We start from the raw sequence: 16,270 nt of genomic DNA, 5'->3' as shown, positions 1-16,270 counted from the left end.
ACAACCCTGATATTCCACATTGCACCTACTACCCATCAGAGTGGCAAATGTTAAAAACTCAAGTGATAGCACATGCTGGAGAGGTTGTGGAGAAAGGGGAACACTCCTCTATTGCTTAGTAGGAATGTAAATTCATACAACCACTATGGAAATCAATCTGGCACTTTCTCAGACAATTATGAATAGCGCTTCCTTGGGATCCAGCTATACCACTTCTAGGCATATATTCAAAAGTTGCTCAAGTACACAACAAGGACATTTGTTCAACCATGTTTGTAGCAGCTTTATTTGTAGTAGCTTTATTTGTAATAAAACCTGGAACAAACTCAGATGTCCCTCAACAGAGGAATGGATAGAGAAATTCTGCCACTTTTACACAATGGAATACTACTCAGCAATTAAAAACAAGGAAATCTTGAAATTTGCAGACAAATTGTAGAACCTAGAAAAGATCATCCTGAGTGAGGTATCCCAGGAGCAGAAAGACACATAAGGTATATATTCACTTATATAGTCCTATAAGATTAAATAAATATACTAAAATATGTGCACCTAAAGAAGATAAACAAAAAAGAAGATCAAAGGTAAAATGATCAATCCTCATTTAAAAACACAAATGGGATGGACATGCATAGAAAGTAGGAAAAGACATAAAACAGGACAGGAGCCTACCACAGAGGGCCTCTGAAGACTCTACCTAACAGCTTATCAAAGAAGATTCTGAGACTCATACAAAATCTTCTGTAGAGTGCAGGGAATCATATGATAAAATGGGGAGATAGTATGAATGGGAGAGGACAGGAGCTCCATGAGTACAAAATATATCAGGGCACAGGGTTCCTCTATGAGACTGTTTCTCCAACCAAGGACCATGTATGGATATAACATAGAAAGACTGCCTTGGATGAAGCCTATGGAAGCTCAGTATCCATGTGGGTTTTCCTAGTAAGGGGAACAGGAAATATTTCTGCAGTGAACTCAATAACTGGCTCCTTTATCTAACCCCCCCCAATGGAGGAACAGCCTTTCTAGGCCACAAAGGAGTACACTGCAGACAGTCCTGAAGCACCTATCAGGGTACTTGAAAAGGGACAGGGAGGAGATGAGGGAAGGGAGGGTGGAAATGGGATGGAATGAGGGAGGGGGCTATGGCTGGGACACAAAGTAAAAATACCTGTAATTAATATTAAAAAATAAAAATTAAAAAAAATAGGCAATGAACTATAGAGCTCTTCAGGACTAATGGCTTCTTTTTCGGGTTGTTGCAAGTATGAACTCAGTTTTCTTTATGGGACTTTGCACTGAGATTCTCATCATATTCCAATGAATAAATGAACAACACATATTTCAATTGATGTAATTTAAAGAAAAAAATATTTTAATGTGACACATGGATTAGAATTTGAACCTGGGATCAATAGAAAAGGAGTGTAATATATTATATATGAAATTTGACATAAGCCATAAAAATAATATGTTCACAACTTTTACAATTACTTTTAACCTGGAGAAAAGATTCTGCTAAAGGAGGGCAGAGTATGAATTTGTAAGACATGCTTTCCAGGAACTCATTATGGAGCAGAGATTCCTAGCCATGAACTAGTTTTTACCCAGCTACCTAAGACCCCACAAGCTCAGGTGGCACACTGAAAAAGCAGTCCTGAAACCATAACTACGTTTAGAGGGGTTTTCAGTTTTTCTGGAGGACCACAGCAGGAAACACAACTTTTCTTGTGTCCTAGCTATATGACATAGACACATTTCTCTGTCCTGAAGGCCCAGGTTTAACTGTAAACTCCAGGATGCGGGAAATTGCTCACTGACCACTGAGTAGGACACAGCTACCGAATTAGACAGGTCAATCAAGGCAATCCTCTCATAAAAAGTTGACAACCCTAGTGTGGAACAGCACCAGCTGTCAAATAGCTTATTGAGCCTCAGTTCTCTTTTTACATACACAGATAGTTCTTTGTATCATCCAATCCAGTTGCAGTATTTGTCTGGTTTCCTAATGTTTTAGCTGTTCTTAGTGACTCAATACAGCAGGGCAACATAGCCCCTTCCAGACTATTATATCAATAAGAATGGGAAGGTACATTTAGTGAGTACACCAGTAACTGCTCAATTCAAAGTCAAAAACCTAGGGAATTTCAGATCCAAGACCACATTATGAGACTACCTTGTCATTGGGTACATTCAACTTAATCCTACATCACTATTAAGCTTCACTACAAAGGAAGCTTTCAACTTACAAAAACAAAAACGTTTCATTTCCTACCTAACATTGTCATGGAGGTAAACAAGAATAAGTTGTGGGATCTAGATAAAGGGATGAGATAAAGGCTTGTTGGATTTCATAAGAAAAAAGTCACCTGTGCACTGGATCAGATATACTGGACACTGAGGAAAGTTGGTCTATTTGAGGAAAGTTTGTCTATTCATATCCATGGAAACCTCAAAGATTTTCTCAGGTGCTAATTGGCTGAGAGAGGGAATGATGTCTAAAACAGGTGAAAGCCAGTAAGAGTTTAGGGAACCAGTTATTAAAAGGGCCAAGTGGACAGACTGCTTGAGAGAAAGGCTGAGCAGCCCTTCATGCTTCTATCTGGCAGCTGAAATGCCCAACTTAGTAATGAGAGTTCCTGTGTCCAAGACTCTTAGTTCAGAAAAAGTGTCACATGTTTCTTTCAAGTGGTCATTAATAAAATCATATGTCTTTGACAAGTGACTTTCACATTATCACAGATTCCATTAATATTATTTAAATGTACATACATGTCCTCTGTTATGTAAATATTTACTGGAAAAATGTTACCTGACCAAGGCAACTCTGTGACCAAAAATGGACTTATTGGGAACTTGCTTATATTTTTACAGAGACCATCCAGTACGTTACCTCAGCAAGCATTCATCATGTTGAAGTCCTTCAGCAGAACTGAGAGTTTTCATGCTGATCTACAAGCTACAGGCAGAGAGAGGGAGACTGAGAGAGACAGAGAGAAAAATTGCTAGTGAGACAGATTGAGAAATAGAATGAGACTGACAGAAACAAAGATAATAAGTGACAGAGACAGAGAGACAGAGATTCCATTCTGTCTTGTCAATTTCATTGGCATATCAACCTCGAAGCTCACCATCCTATAATATCACTCCTAAAGGAATTATATTATACAACAAGTGCATTCTCCTAACCCTTCCCATACATTTCTGAACTGGGGACTAAACATGTTAATGGCTGAGCTTGCAAGGGACATTGCAATTCAAATCATCAGGAAGTAGAAAAAATGGAGGGATTTTTAGATTAAAACAACATCGTTAACCTGATAGTTTGTCACTCAATACAATGTTTAAAGACCAATTACTTACAGTTTCTAAAGAATAGGTCTGACAATCTCCTTTGGGAAAAAATGTGGAATATTTCCAAAATGAAGAATTATTCAGCTAAGAAAATGGTATCATGATATTTTTAGGCAAATGAATGGAACCAAAAAAATCATTCAGGATTAAGAAAGTAAAATGCAGAAATAAATATGTTATGTATTCATTTTTTATTATGTCCTAATAGTGGGAGATAAAGTTCCATTGAGCCATCCTTTGTGACCAAACCAATCTTTCACTAGGAGGATTGGGTAGTATTTAATTGTGTTGTTGGGCCAGGCCATCCAACAAAAATTTTAAAGCAACCCAGGCTGTTGTTATTAAAATATGTTGCTCTCGGCCCTCAAATGATAGATCAGTGTCATGTTCTTTGATCCACAGAGATGCTTCCTTCTGTATCAAACGGAATTGCATACAGAGACCCAAAATACCTCGCTCTAAATAGGATTTTTATATTAAATTCTCCCTCATCTCAGAGCTCTTGGAATTTTGCTGGAGAAGAGGCAGGGAGATTGTCAAAAGTAGAGGGAATTGAGGACACAAGGAGACAATGCCCTGAGAATCAGGCTGCAGAAAAACATTCAGCCAGCCTTACTGAGACCTGAGAAGCTAGGGTCAGATGGAAGAGGGGCTAGGCCCTCTCCTATCAGGGATGTAGAAAGAGAACATGGAGGTAGTAGAAGGAGAGTGGGTAGAACTGGAAGAATTGGAAAGGAGTAGCAGTGGGGATACAATGTAAATAAATCATAATAAATAAATGCATATGAAAAACTGTGATCAAGGTAATCAACTCTAAAGCTCTTGAGGACTGATGGCCTCTTCTTGGGGCTGCTGTCAGGGTGCTGCAAGAGTAAACTCAGTTTTCTTTAAGGGACTTGGCATTGAGATTCTGGACATGTTCCAATAAGTATATGAACAACACATACTAGAATCGATGTATTTTATTCTATTTTTTATTTTATTAATTATACTTTATTCACTTTCTATGCCCCATAAGCCCTTCCCTCCTCCCTTCCCGATCTCACCCTCTCTCCCCCTTCTTCACGCATACACCTCCCCAAGTCCACTGATAGGGGAAGTCATCCTATCCTTCCTTATGATCTTAGTCTATCAGATCATATCAGGAGCGGCTGCATTGTCATCTTCTATGGTCTGGTAAGGCTGCTATAAGATTATGTCAGAGGCAGTCCCTTTTCCCATTACCATGTAAGCCACTTGGACACTAAACTGCCATGGCCTACATCTGTGCAGGGGTTCTAGGTTATCTCCATGCCTGGTACTTGGTTGGAGTATGAGTCTCTGGGAAGACCCCATGTTCAAATTTTCTGATTCTGTTGCTCTCCTTGTGGGGTCCCTGTCCTCTCCAGATCTTACTATTTCCTACTTCTTATATAAGATTCTATGCTCTCTGCCCAACAGTTGGCCATAAGTCTCAGCGTCTGCTTTGATAGTCTGCAGGGCAGAGCCTTTCAGAGTTCCTTTGTGGCAGTTTCCTAGGTTGTTTCCTGTTTTCTTATTCTTCTGATGTCCATCCTATTTGCCTTTCAGGATGGGAATTGAGAGTTTTTACTCAGGGTCTTCTCTCTTGATTAGTTTCTTTAGATGTGCAGATTTTAGTAGGTTTATCCTATGTTATGTCAATATGAGTAAGTATATACAATGTGTGTCTTTCTGCTTCTGGGACAGCTCACTCCAGTTTCCACCATTGATTGTAAATTTCATGATTTCCTTATTTTTCATTACAGAGTGATACTCTATTGTGTAAATGTACCACAATTTCTGTATCCAGTTTTAGTTGAGGAGTATCTGGGCTGTTTCCAGATTTTGGCTATTACAAATAAAGCTGCTACAAACATGATTGAGCAAATGTCCTTGTTGTGTACTTGAGCCTCTTTTGGGTATATGCCTAGGATTGGTATGGCTGAATCTTGATGAAGCACTATTCCTAGTTGTCTGAGAAAGCACCAGATTGATTTCCAGAGTGGTTGTACAAGTTTACATTTCCACCAGCAGTGGAGAAGGGTTTCCCTTTCTCCACAACCACTCCAGCATATGTTGTCACTTGAGTTTTTGATTTTGGCCATTCTGATAGGTGTAAGGTGAAATCTAAGTGCCGTTTTGATTTGCATTTCCCTGATGGCTAATGACATTGAACATTTCTTTAAGTGTTTCTCTGTCATTCGGTATTCCTCTACAGAGAATTTTGTTTAGCTCTGTTCTCCATTTTTTAATTGTATTACTTGGTTTGCTGCTTTTCAGCTTCTTTAGTTCTTTATATATACTGGATATTAGCCCTCTGTCAGATAAAGGGTTGATGAAGATTCTTTCCTAATCTGTAGGCAGTCGTTTTGTTTTGACAATGGTGTCCTTTGCTTTACAGAAGCTTTTCAGTTTCATGAGGTCCCATTTATTGATTGTTGCTCTTAGAGCCTGTGCTGTTAGTGTTCTGTTCAGGAAGTTGTCTCATGTGCCAGTGAGTTCAAGGGTATCCCCCCCCCCTTTTACTTCTAACCAATTTAATGTGTCTGGTTTTATGTTGAGGTCTTTGATCCACCTCCAAATAAGTGAATATATACCATATTTGTCTTTCTGCATTTAGTTACTTCAGTGATGATGATTTTTCCTAGTTCAATCCATTTGCCTAAAAATATGATGATGTCATTTTCTTACATGAATAATACTCTGTTATGAAAATATTCCACATTTTTCCCAAAGAAGATTGTCAGTTCTGTTCTTTAAACCTTGGAAGTAATTGGATATTTAAACATTGTATTGAATGACAAAATTTCAGGATAATTATGTTCTTTTAGCCTAGAAGTCCCTTCCTCTTCTTCCACTTCTTAGTAATTTGAATTGCAATATCCCCTTGAAGTTCATTTACATGTTTAGTCCTCAGTGAGGAAATGTCTGGTTAGGGGTAAAATTTGTGGCCTTGTTAGATGATATAGTTTCTTTTGTTTCCCTAATTTCTTTCTCAGCCATTTGGTCTTTTGTATACAGGAGGGCTATTGACTTTTTTTGAGTTAATTTTGTATCCACCCACTGTGCCAAATGTTTTTATCAGCTGTAAGATTTCCCTGCTATAATTTTTGTGGTCATGTCTCTTATATTCATAATTTTAGAACTCTATAATGCTTGTGAGAAATTATATATTTGCAGAACAAAAGAACTGGATACCAGAGATGCTGGATCAAACCTGACAAAATCATTGTTTAGCTAATCATTGTTTAGCATGCTGAGACATTGACACATCTGTTTCAGCATCTTGTATGTTCTAGCATTCTGCTTATTCCTGCCTCAACTGCTTAAATTGCTGTTTATCTTCAAAGCATGCTCCCAAAAGAATTTTGAAGAAAGGCTACTAATCTTAATTGGTCCTGCATTTTAGACTGTTCAAAGAAGACTTTTTATAGAGCCTGAAATTTCTCAACATTCAAAGACTGGACCACAAATGTTGGTTTGACCACAAATATTGCTTGCTTAATTAACCATGTTTCCCAATTTTATTTGAGCCCTCTACAGGATTTTTACATGTCCAAACTATTAGCTAGAAGAAATTCATGAAAATGGTGTCCAATTTTTCTTAAAGGGGATTTGGTATATTTTTAGTGGTTTGCTATGACTACGAAATTTTATGGTCACTTGGAGATGTTTACTATTAATGGTCTTATTCAAAGTGAAAGAAGGAATACGTAGTGATATCTTATAGGAATAAAAAAAAGGTAGATTATTGAAACTACCTAACTTAGGGTTTTATTTGCTATTCTCAAATAAGGTTAATTTTAACTCTGGTATAGGATTTTGCATATTGATGCAAAAATAAGTCTATTTTTGATACATTGGTATAACCTTTAGTATATTGATAAATTTCAAGGTTACTTCCAATACTTTTAAACTGCTATTAAAATCTGGTTAGGGTATTAGGAATGCAACTTATTTGCTAGTTATTGAACTCATAGGCATGTCAGACATTAGCGTACTTTATCACAGGAGTGTATATATATTCTAGGTTTAACAGATAGATTTGATTTTTTTAGACAGATCTATTAATTATATAAAGATGGGTAGTCTTCAAAAACTTCAGAGGCCTACAGATTAGTGCACTTAAATGATTTTTATTATTTTGAAGATTCTTTGTCAATGAGACAGGTCATCTCTTGGCACTACCCTGTCTGCCTGAAAGAAGATAATGAGCATTGAAGAACCTCCATATGGAGATGGTCTCAAATGTGGCAAATGAGCCACTTGGGTAAAGGAAATATCCTCACTTCTTGACAGACAAATTCTGCCAAAAATAGGCAAGCTAATGCATGACAAATTTACTGCCAAACTCTCCCAAGATATGGTAAGCAACTCCTGAATAGTTCCTGTTTCATATATATGTCATTCAAATATTCTGAGCCAGAAGGCTGAAGATGATGCTCCAACTTTATAGACAGTTATGGGGGACTATTCAGACAGCAAACTGTTTCCGACATTTTTTTGTAAGATGCTAACATGCACTTTGTGTTTACTCAAGTAACAAATTTTATTCCTTCTCAAGTCTCTGATGGAATTAAAGAATAAATAATCATAGTGCCACATTTAGGATTAAGTTGTTTAGAATTTAAGAAATATTTTCATATAGGAAATACCAATAAGGATAAAAGTTAATTTAGGTACAGAACTTTTAACTTGTCAAGTTAGATAGGATAATCAGACACTTTCTCCTAAGTTGAATACACATGGATGAGACATTGCACATGTAGATTTTACTTAACAGTTCTCATAATTTCATAATTAGTAATGTATTGAAAGAAAAGGACCCTTTATTTGACTTACAGGGGAAATGTTGGTAGAATGTTCTTTTCAAATGTATATACCTTACCCATGTTCATTTGAATGCTAATTTCTATCCCCTACTCTCTGGTTTCAATTTAGAAAATGCACTGTGATTCTTATGGTAAGCATCCTGTGTAAGTATCTAAATGTTAGAAAACTAGGAGGGCTTTGAGGTTTAGGATGGCATAACTATTGCCCAGCATTGTGTTTAAGGTTAACAAAATAAACCCAGTCTCTGTATGGTGATTTGGGTATACAGCTGTTTAGGACTAATGGCAGCATTAATAAAAGATAATCATTAATAAATATTAATTACCACTTACAACAAATGGTGCCCAACTAATCTAAGTATCCACAAGCTTTATATCATACTTTATCATAATTTGGTGGGGGGAATGAATAAGCTCCTAGTGATAAAACTCAAACTTAAAAGCTGAAAACTCCCAGGTCAATTACTGTCTCTTTTAGAGAGACTCTTAAACTAGCCCAGTTGCAAAAGACAGCCTCTTGAGGGCAGACTTGTGACTTTCATAACAAAACTGGCAGCTGCTGCAGTTTAACTGAGGTGTAAACAAGCATGGTTCTTGTATGCTGTGGCTGACAACACTTGCTGAGCTCCACAACCATGGCAGGAAATAAAGGAATTGGAGTCAGACAGACCTCTAGACAAAGTTTAGCCTAAACTGCATCTAAAATTGCCATAGCAGAAGGTGTTTTAATCACTTTTGGCTTCATTTTGGCTATCACATTCATGGTTCTAGTTGCAATATGTGTAATGGTGTTGGTTCTTCTCCATGCCTTCTCTGAAAAAAATTCAAGGAGAAAATGGGGAAAAAGCCACTGATTAGAATACTAAGTTACTGATAAGAAAAGTGGCACTCTTCCCAATAATTAGAATCATAATGGCTAAAATCCAAAGCTCTCTGGCTGCAAGATACTTGTTAACTCTTTCTGGTAAGGGTCCACAATTTCACTGAAACTTCAACAAAAAATAACCAACTGGGCTTTGTTATAGCGTAAATTGGCACAACTGACCCCAAACTTATTTTTTTCTTGGCTTGATTTTAATTTAAAGGCTTTGAGTTACACTGATACTGATTTGAAAAAAGAAATGCAAAATGTGAAAACAATATCCAATTTTCCTTAAAGGGGGTTGGGTATGTTTTGGTTGTTTGCTATGGCTACAAAATTTTATTGTCATTGGGAGATGGGGATGTTTATTATTAATGGTCTTCTTCAAAGTGAAACAAGGAATATACAGGGATATCTTATAGGAATAGAAAACAAGGTAGATTATTGAATTTACTCAATTAAGAGTTTTATTTGTTATTCCCAAATAAGGTTAATTTTAACTCTGGCATTGCATTTTGCATATTGATGGAAAAATAAGTCAAATTTTAATATATTATTATAAGCTTTAGTATATAGATAAAAAAATCAAGGTTAATTCCAATACTTTTTAAAAAGCCATTTAAAACGGGTTAAGGTATTAGGGAAAGGAATTTAATTGCTAGTTATTGAACTTACAGTCATGTCAGACACTAGTCTAATTTATCACAGGAATATATATCCTAGGTTTAACAGATAGATATGATTTTGTATACAGATCAATTACATAAAGATAGGTAGTCTTCAAAAACTTCAGGGACCTACAGATTAGTACATTTAAAATATTTTTATTATTTTGAAGATTCTTTGATAATGAGACAAGTCATTTCCTGGCAGTACCCTGTCTACCTGAAAGAAAATAATGAGCATCGAAAAACCTCCGTATGGAGATGGCTTCAAATATGGTAAAGAAGCCACTCAGGTAAAGAAAATAACCTTACTTCACAACAGACAACTTCTGACAAAAATGGACAAACTTAAATGCAAGACAAGTTGACTGCCGAACTCTGCCAAGACAGGATAAGCAAGTCCTAAATAGTTCCTGATTCACATATATGTCTGTCATATTTTCCTAGCCAGAATGCTGAAGATGATGCTCCAATGTTACAGAGAGTTATGGGTGACATTCCGGCAGCAATCTGTCTCTGTCAATTTTTTAACATTTGTAAGCTGCTAACATGCACTTCCTATTTACACTAATAACTAATTTTATTCTTTCTCAAAATCTCTGATAATTTGAAGACCAAATAGTTATAGTGCCACAAGTAACCTTGAGTTGTTTAGAAGTTAAGAAATCTTTTCACAGAGGTAATACCAATAAGGATAAAAGTTGATTTAGGTGTAGAACTTTTAACTTGTCAGGATAGATGGAATAATCAGATACTTTCTCCTAAGTTGCTAAATACACATGGACAGTACTTACACATGTAGATTTTACCTAACAATTTTCACAATTATTATTGTATTGAAAGAAAAGGAGCCTTTAATTGTACTTAAAGGGGAAAATGTTGGTATAATGTTCTTTTGAAATGTATACACCTTACTCTTGTTCATTCAAATGCTGATTTCCCACCCACACACACTCTCAGGTTTCAATCCAGATATTGCATTGTGATATTCAGTCTAAGCATCCTGTCTTAACTTGGTGTAAACTTTCAAATAAAACAACTAGGCACAATGCTGAGCTTGGAAGAGACAAAGGACAGAAAAGAGGGAGGAGCTAGAGGTCAGAAAATGAGTGGGAGGAAAAGGGGAAAGAGGGGAGCTGAGAGACGGAGCTGGAGGAGAGATATTGGAGGACATGGAGCATGAACCAGACCTAAGATATCACTAAAAGCAAGTATAATGTGGGAAATCTAAATGTTAGGAAACTATGAGGGCTTGGAGGTTTAGGATGGAAAAAATATTGCATAGCATTGTGTTCTAGGTTAACTAAATGAAACCTGTCTCTGTGTGGTAAATTGTTTATACAGCTGTTTAGGACTAACAGCAGCATTAATAAGAGATAATTATTAGAAAATAATAATACCACTTACAACAATCCTGTCTCAACTGTGTGTAAACAGGCCAAAATAAAACAACTAGCCACAATGTTGTTCAAAGGGAGGTGCCAGAGGACAGGAAAGAAGGGAGGAGCTAGAAGGCAGGAAATGAGTTGGAGGAGAAAGGGGGAAGAGAGCTTTGGGAGGGAGCTGGTGGAGAGACATGGAGCATGAACCAGACCTAAGATATCACTAAAAGCAAGTATAATGTGCAAAATATAAATATTAGGAAGCTATGAGGGCTTGGAAATGTAGTATAGAGTAACTATTACCCAGCATTGTGTTCTAGGATGAGTTAAAAAAAAAACTCACTGTGTGTTAAATTGGTTATATAGCTGTTTAGGATTAACAACAGCTTTATTAAAAGAAAAATTCATAGTAAATATTAATAGATTCTTACAACAGCCATCTGACTTTATTAATGACTACTTGAAAGAAATAAGTGACAGTTTAACTGAACTAAGAATCTTGGACACAGGAACTGTCATGTCTGGGTTGAGTTATTCCAGCTGCCCAGACTGAGGCATGTATGGCTGTTCAGCCTTTCTCTGAAGCAGATTGTCCATTTGGCCATTTTAAAAACTGACTCCTGAAACTCTTACTAACTTTAACTTGTTTCATTACATCATTTTACAACTCAGCCAATAAGCACCTAATCATTGTGATGTCATAATGGGATTGGGATGTCATGATGAATTTTGATGTCATGAGGTTATTGTGATGTCATAATAGCATTCTGATGTCTTCATAGCATTTGGTGACCTAATATCATTGTGAAGTCTTACCGTTGTGAAGTCATAAGAGCATTTGATGTTAAAATTCCATTGTGATCTCATACCACAATCATATCACAATGTTATAATAGCAAGGTGAAGTCATAACACCATTGTGAAATAATTAAACCATTGTGATATCATAATATCATTGTCATGTCACAATAGCATTGTGAATTCATAGTACCATTGTGATACTATAATACCATTTGATGTCATCATAGCATTGTGAAGTCATAATAGTGTTGTGATGTTATCTCATTGTGATGTCATAACAGCATTTACATGTCATATCATTGTGATGTCATAATAGCTTTAGGATGTTATATTAGCTTTGTGATGTCATAAGAGCATTGGGATATCATTATAGTATTGTGATGTCATAAAAGCATTATGATATCATAATACCATTAAGATGTCCTAATATAATTGTAAAGACAGACCTTGTAAAGTTATAATAGCATTGTAATATCATAATGCCACTGTGATATCATAACACAATCATGTCATAGGAGCATTGTGATATCATAATATTGTGAGGTCATAAAAGCAGTGTGATATCATAATACAATTGTGTTGCCATAATAGCATTGTAATGTCATAATAGCATTCTCAGTTCATACACCATTGCGATAGTATAATAGCACTGTGATGTCATCATAGCATTGAGATGTCATAATGAATTTTGAGGTCATAATGTCATTGTGATATCATCAAACCATTGTTATCTCATCATATCATTGTGATATCATAATACACATCATGATGTCATCATAGCAATGTGATGTCATATCCTTTTCATGTCATAATAGCATTGTGATGTCAACATATCATTGTGATGCCATACCATTGTGATGTCAAAATAGCATTATGGTGTCATAAAAGCATCGTGAAATCATAACACCACTGTGATAACAGAATTGTGATGTTATAATGACATTGTCATCTCATATCATTGTGATATCATAATAGTATTGGGACTTCATACCATTGTATGTCAAAAGAGCTTTGTGCTGTCATATATCCATTGTGATGTAGAAATACAATCATATAGTTGTGGAGAGCCGAGACTCAGATGCCACTAGCTGGCGCTGACATCTCGCCCTCAAAACTTAAACCTCCAGGGTGCATGCGCAGATGCATATACACGCTAAAGATTGCGTGAGCATGCTAAGGATTGCGTAGGCACGCCGGTAAGAGTGAGCAGCCAACCAGGGTATTGACACGTCACAGGCCGCTAGCATAATGGTCCTGTCATCAGGCGGGGTAAAAGTAAGCAGCCAGTCAGGGTATTCACACGTCACTCAGGTGCGACCCCGGCTTATATAAACAGCGCCACATCGGGGGTCTCTCTCTCTCCCCTCTTCATCGCGTGACTAATAAAGTTTACTGCGGAAGGATTCCTGTGGTCGCGTGCGTTTCTGCCGGGGAAACATTCACGCGGCGGCTCCCAACATCTGGTGCCGAAACCCCAGGAACATTGCTGGGTAAGGAGGGCCCCCTTTAGCGGGGAGGAATTCAGAACCGCAACATTAAGGTTTGTCCTGAAAGACATGTTCGATCTCGACTTATCCCGTTTCTCATTTTGGCTAGCAGAAGCCCTTATGGCCTTCTCTGCTGCGATAGCCGCCATAGCTTTCCTTTTTTTGGTCTCGTGCAAACTCAAGGACTGCCTCGGGAGAAAGAGGAGTAGCAGGAGGTTAAGGATGGGGGGTTGCAAGACAACATGCCAGAATCAGGACGTGAGATGAGGTTAAGGGCCCCAATGGATAGAGATAGGGACGTCTCTAAGAAAAAAGACCCTTCTGTGGACGTTAAAGCCACGGAAGAGAGAGGTCAGGGGAAGAACACCCTGGGATTTGAGCAGCTATATCCCTCCGACAGAGAGGATTTGGAGGAAGAAGCAGCCTACTATGAGAGAAAACGATACCATCCGGATGAGCGGCTGTCACTATTATATCAAAAGCAAGGTAGTATGAGGAACAGGAAGGGCGCACTTTCTCAATCGGCCGCTCCGGTTGTCTCCAGTGCTCCCCCATCCTACACCGGGAGGCACTGTCCTGATTCCTTTTTTTCAACAGAAGATAGACACAAGATTTTTCAGACTTTTCCAGTATTTGAAGATGTGGAGGGAGGCCGTGTCCACGTGCCTATAGATTACCCTCTAGTCAAGGAGCTGGCAGAGTCAGTTAATAAGTACGGGGTGGATGCTAATTTCACAATTATGCAGCTTGAGAGGCTAGGCTCTACAGCAATGACCCCAAATGATTGGCAGACTGTAGTGAAAGCTGCCCTCCCTAATATGGGAGTATATTTGGAATGGAAAGCCCTATGGTATGATGCCTGCCAATCCCAATCTAGGGCTAATGCCAGTGCAGAAGACAATCAACGACGCTGGACATTCGAGCTACTAACAGGACAAGGTTCACATGTCCAGCAACAGACAGATTATGATTGGGGAGCGTATGGCCAAATATCCGCTGCTGCCATTAAAGCATGGAAGGCCCTTTCAAAGAAGGGTGGGACCGAGGGCCATTTAACAAAAATTATCCAGGGTCCTCAGGAGTCATTCCCAGAATTTGTGGCCAGAATGACGGATGCAGCAGGCAGGATATTTGGAGACCCGGAAAGGGTCCGGCCAATGATAGAACAGCTGGTGTATGAAAATGCTTCACCAGAATGCAAGGCAGTCATTATCCCCAGAAGGAACAAAGGACTGACAGATTGGATAAAGGTTTGCCGAGGACTAGGAGGCCCGCTTACCAACACCGGGCTGGCGGCAGCTATATTACAGAGCAATAACCGCCCAAGTTCTGAAAACAATAAAGTTTGTTTTAATTGTGGTGAAATGGGTCATTTTAAGAGAGATTGTCATGTGTCTGTGCAAAAGAAAGTTCCTGGGCTTTGCCCTAAGTGTAGAAAAGGCAATCACTGGGCTAATGAATGCCGTTCAATTAGAGATATTCAGGGAAAGCTTATCCAGCATGAGAACCCCCCTGATGAGAGGAATGAAAATATTCCAAAAAACGGATTTCAGGGCCCCAAGTCCCAGGGCCCCAGAAAAAATGGGGCACAAACAGACAACAGGAGGGCTTATCCAGCTATAGAGCAACCAGAGGATCAGCAGGCCTGGACCTCCGTTCCACCTCCCAATTCTTATTAATGCCACACATGGGGGTGCAACCTGTCCCAGTGGAGTTTAAAGGTCCCCTGCCTGAAGGGAATGTCGGTCTTATTCTGGGTCGCTCCTCTCTCACTTTAAAAGGACTTATGGTCCATCCTGGAATTTTAGATCAGGATTTTACAGGACAGCTCCAGGTGCTTTGTTCCTGCCCCCAAGGTATATTTTCTATTTCCCCTGGAGATAGGATTGCTCAATTAGTCTTCCTCCCAAGTCTTCACGACTGTTTCCCATCTACCGAAACACCAAGGGGCACAAGAGGGCTCAGTTCCACAGGAACAGATTTTGCTCATTTGGTAGTTGATCTTAAGACCAGGCCTACCTTACAATTACAGATAGAAGGAAAAGGTTTTACTGGTATTTTGGACACCGGGGCTGATAAAAGCATATTTCTTCCACCTGGTGGCCTAAGGCGTGGCCTGTTACACAATCATCCCACTCCTTACAAGGGTTGGGATATGAGGCCAGCCCTGCAGTTAGTTCACGTTCCTTGAGGTGGCAAGCACCGGAAGGTCAAACAGGGAGTTTCATGCCATATGTTCTTCCTCTCCCTGTCAATCTCTGGGGAAGAGATATTTTGCAGGATTTAGGATTAGCATTGACCAACGAATACTCTCAACAGGCAATTGATATAATAAAAGGGATGGGTTATAAGGAAGGAAGAGGCCTTGGAAAACAGGAACAAGGGAGATTGCACCCAATTTCACAGGAAAATAATACAGGAAGACAAGGCCTGGGTTTTCATTAACTGCCATTGGGGGTTCCATACCCATATCTTGGCTCACAGAGGAAGCCATATGGGTTCCCCAATGGCCCCTTTCCTCTGAAAAGCTAGAAGCCGCTACAAGGCTGGTTAAAGAACAGGTACAGCTTGGTCATTTGGAACCATCTACTTCCCCCTGGAATACACCCATTTTTGTTATAAAAAAGAAATCAGGAAAGTGGAGGCTTCTCCATGACCTGAGGGCTATTAATGCACAGATGCGATTATTTGGAACAGTGCAACGAGGCTTGCCTCTGCTCTCAGCCCTGCCTAAGCAATGGAGAATTATAATAATAGACATCAGGGATTGTTTTTTCTCCATTCCATTGTGCCCACAAGACAGACAGAGATTTGCCTTTACCCTACCTGCTGTTAATCGCCATGAGCCAGACCAGAGATATCAGTGGACAGTCTTACCTCAAGG

Source organism: Meriones unguiculatus (genome assembly GCF_030254825.1).
Source record: "Meriones unguiculatus strain TT.TT164.6M chromosome Y unlocalized genomic scaffold, Bangor_MerUng_6.1 ChrY_unordered_Scaffold_25, whole genome shotgun sequence".
Taxonomy (NCBI): domain Eukaryota; kingdom Metazoa; phylum Chordata; class Mammalia; order Rodentia; family Muridae; genus Meriones; species Meriones unguiculatus.
This window is presented reverse-complemented; position numbering follows the sequence as displayed.